Below are 4,351 nucleotides of genomic sequence, written 5' to 3' on the forward strand. Positions count from 1 at the left end.
ATGTGCGGCTGTTTGCTGATGATGCTGTGGTGTACGGGAAGGTGTCGTCGTTGAGTGACTGTAGGAGGATACAACATGACTTGGACAGGATTTGTGATTGGTGTAAAGAATGGCAGCTAACTCTAAATATAGATAAATGTAAATTAATGCAGATGATTAGGAAAAAGAATCCTGTAATGTTTGAATACTCCATTAGTAGTGTAGCGCTTGACACAGTCACGTCGATTAAATATTTGGGCGTAACGTTGCAGAGCGATATGAAGTGGGACAAGCATGTAATGGCAGTTGTGGGGAAGGTAGATTGTCGACTTCAGTTCATTGGTAGAATTTTGTGAAGATGTGGTTCATCTGTAAAGGAGACCGCTTATAGAACGCTGGTGCGACATATTCTTGAGTACTGCTCGAGCGTTTGGGATCCCTATCAGGCCGGATTGAGGGAGGACATAGAAGCATTTCAGAGGCGGGCTGCTAGATTTGTTACTGGTAGGTTTGATCATCACGCGAGTGTTACGGAAATGCTTCAGGAACTCGGATGCGAGTCTCTAGAGGAAAGGAGGCGTTCTTTTCGTGAATCGCTATTGAGGAAATTTAGAGAACCAGCATTTGATGCTGACTGCAGTACAATTTTACTGCCGCCAACTTACATTTCACGGAAAGACCACAAAGATAAGATAAATTAGGGCTCGTACAGAGGCATATAGGCAGTGATTTTTCCCTCGTTGTGTTTGGGAGTGGAACAGGGAAAGAAGATGCTAGTTGTGGTACGAGGTACCCTCCGCCACGCACCGTATGGTGGATTGCGGAGTATGTATGTAGATGTAGATGTAGATATCCGCGTAACGTAGGCTTCAATGGCGAGACAGCGACTGTCGATCCCCAAACGTGATAGTCATAATAATAACAGAAACACCACAGCGCATTGTGCCAGTCTGTTTGTGGTACAGAGGATGAAATGAGTGAGGGGGTATGACCTGTGTATAGTGTTACCGTTTGTGTAGAGTGTTCAATGTGTATCAGTTCCTAAAGTGCAGTGTGAGGGTTTGTCCTAGAGAATGCATTGTGGGGCCAAACATTTTGTTTCTGTGCAGAATATGAATCGTTTCGTGTGAATGATTAGATAAATAAATGGTTGCCCTAAGTGTTTACTAACATGAGTGTTGAATGTGTAGCGGCGAACATTTGTTGTAACTCCGAAAAACTTTGTTTTGAAGAGTTTGCCCGTTTCAAGTGTGCGCCGGCGGCCTTTAACCACACTACCGAACCACACAAGAGAGCCGTAAGTGTGATGGTGAGTCAGATACTCAGGTCGACATTGTCTGATAGTCCATGCTTCTTAAAAATTGGGTACATTTGATAAAATAAGCTACAACCCTTGTTGACTGCACTGCTTATGTGCGACCTTCAAGTCAGTCTCTTGTCCGTGGTAAGTCCAACTGTGGTGTCACAGCCAGACACCACAGGTGCTAGGTGGTAGCTTAAATCGGCCGCGGTCCTGTAGTACATGTCGGACCCGCGTGTCGCCACTGTGTGATCGCAAACCTAGCGCCACCACAAGGCAGGTCTCGAGAGACTGACTCGAACTCAGCCCCAGTTGTACGGACGACAGAGCTAGCGACTAGACGTACGAAGCCTTTCTCTCTCATTAGCCGAGAGACAGAATAGCCTTCAGCTAAGTTAATGGCTACGAACTAGCAAGGCGCCATTAGCCTTACAGTGATTGTAATTAAAGTCTCCTTTGTGCGATGTACCACACTGATTGATTAAAGATAAGTATTATACCAGCTACGTACTTTTCTTCATAGCATTAATTACGTATCCTGTTCCAGTACTTCACGCCCGTCTGCGTTAGTCTAGCGTGCCTTTTAAGCCACCTCTATCTACAAGGTGTTGGCCCAGCTGCCGACACATCACCAACTGCCGATACAACCTACAGGTCGAGTGTTTATTTTTTTGTAGCAGACCAACGACCACAGCCATGTAATGTGTTTGCTGCGACCATTGCAGTCGGCGTCACTGAAAGCGGAGCTACAGAGGTTGGATAAAAATATCGGAACACCGAGAGAAATGCATGCTTGAATTTAAATGCAGATGTTAGCCAAGGCTGCAGGTTTGGCTGTTGTATGTGATCACGAAAGGCACCCATACAATGTCCCCAGTAGGTTAAAAGAGTCAGTCGTTATCACGACAGTGTTTTGTGTTGATCCGAGTGCACTATGTCGGACCTAAGTGAATTCGAGCGTGGGAACATTGTTGGTGCTCGTGAGGTGGGTGGTTCCGTAAACAAGGGGCCGAAGTGTTTGGTGTTGCAAGAATCACCGTGCCGAAGATCTATAACGCTTCCACGGAAACTGGAGAAACATCAGCCGCTAACAAGCTGCCTGTTGGCTTCTGTCTCGGGTTCTTCGGCTGACGTTTCTTTGATGATTTTTTGACGGATCGCCAGCACGAAAGACCGGCGTTGGCAAAACTTCACCCTCCATTGCTGGTGGTGGACTGACCAACACTGGAGGGTGAAGCTTCCCCAATGCCTGTCACTCGTGCTGGGGAAACGTCAGAAAAATCGTTAAACAAAACCTCGGCCGAAGAATCCGAGACAGAAGCCAACAGGCAGTTTGTCAAGAAGTGGCCACGAAAGTTTTAACTGTTTTGTATCATCCGCTACGTCACAATGTGGACGGGAATGTATGTTGAGTGAACACGACGGACTGTCATTGAAGAGAATTGAAACGGAAAATAAGAGGACGACAGCGAATTCTATCAGCAACAAAAGAACGCGAAGGGAGCTCCATAAGCAGGGAATCGTAGGGCGAGGTGGAATTCCAAAACCATTCATCAGTGATGCAAATAGGAAAATGTGATGCCCGGACCCATGAAACATGGACTGTGCAACAATGTAAGAACGTAATTGCGTCCGTTGAGTCTTATCTCACATTGTTTATAGCTTCTGGCCGAGTTTATGTCCCTAGATGGTGTGGGCTAGGTGGCGGTTTGGGCAGACATATCGAGGTATTCCATAGGCCACATGGTGACTCGACAGCGTCGTATTACTGCCACGGATTATGTGATTATTTTGGCTGATCAGTCAGTTCCATGGTAAAATATTAGTTCCCCAACGGCGGTGCCGCGTTCCAAGACGACATGGCCCCTGTTTACACAACTCTCATCGTCCAGGACTGGTTTCGTGAGCAGGTGGATGAATTGTCGCAACTCCCTTAGTCACCACAGTCACCAGGTGTCAATATTATTTAGCCTTTGTGGTCCACTTTGGAGAGAATGGTGCGTGACCACTATCAATCTCCATCATCATTACCTGAAGATGCCAGTATTTTGAAAGAAGAATTGTATGAACTAAAAACTAAACTCCTTCCGAACAGGCCATGAAGGTCCAACAGTACCGACGGCCACCGTGTCATCCTCACCCAAGAGGCGTCACTGGATGCGGATATGGAGGGTCATGTATTCAGCACACCGCTCTCCCAGCCGTATGTCCGTTTCCGAGAACGGAACCGCTCCTTCTCAATCAAGTAGCTCCTCAGTTTGCCTCACAAGAGCTGAGTGCACCCCGCTTGCCAACAGCGCCCGGCAGGCCGGATGGTCACCCATCCAAGTGCTAGCCCAGCCCGACAGCGCTTAACTTCGGTGATCTGACGGGAACCGGTGTTACCACTGCGGCAAGGCCGTTGGCAGAATTGTATTAGATTCCCTTTAAGACCATTCATGACCTGTATTTACCCATTCCGAGACGACTGGAAGTCGCGTTGAACGCTAACTGGTTCCCTACAGCGCATTGGGCATTGTAATGTCTTGTGTTTGTGAGATTTCCATATTTTTGTCCAGCCCCTGTACCTGTCACACAGACACTAACGCCGCCATTCTCTGAATCGGTTTCCAGACCACTAGGGCTGTTAGGATGTTAGAACAAGATGGACGACTCCGACAGCTCTTGTCACGTCGTCGGTTGCACACCTGTCACCACGAGTAAAGTGGAGGCCACTCCAGTAATAACAAGAAGAAGGCTTAGTCGTGAATTCGCCACTTTCCTATTCCATAGCGAACATTTTTATGACGAACTTTGAACAAGAAGTGTGACAAAATTCCCTCAACATGTTAGAAGAACAGTTTTATGGAACAGATACGTTGACGATATTTTCATATTATACGATGGTAATAATGTTGTTAGTTAGTTATTTAGTTAGTCACATGTCCCATGGATCACTTTGCACGATGGATCGTAATGATGCAGAATGAGTCATTTTACATTTCATCGCAAATTAATTTGTACGTTCGTTGTGGTCACCAGGGCATCCTGCAACCAGCGGAGATGACCTTCTATCGGTATCAGTGGTGATAA

At 46.7% G+C, this 4,351-nt stretch overlaps 1 pseudogene; it reads right to left on the reverse strand.

The window, feature by feature from the left end:
* Positions 1-3,567: 3,567 nt before the first annotated feature.
* LOC126204654 (5S ribosomal RNA) lies at positions 3,568-3,685 on the reverse strand (annotated as a pseudogene).
* Positions 3,686-4,351: the final 666 nt, after the last annotated feature.

This window comes from Schistocerca nitens, chromosome 9, assembly GCF_023898315.1.
Source record: "Schistocerca nitens isolate TAMUIC-IGC-003100 chromosome 9, iqSchNite1.1, whole genome shotgun sequence".
Taxonomy (NCBI): Eukaryota; Metazoa; Arthropoda; class Insecta; order Orthoptera; family Acrididae; genus Schistocerca; species Schistocerca nitens.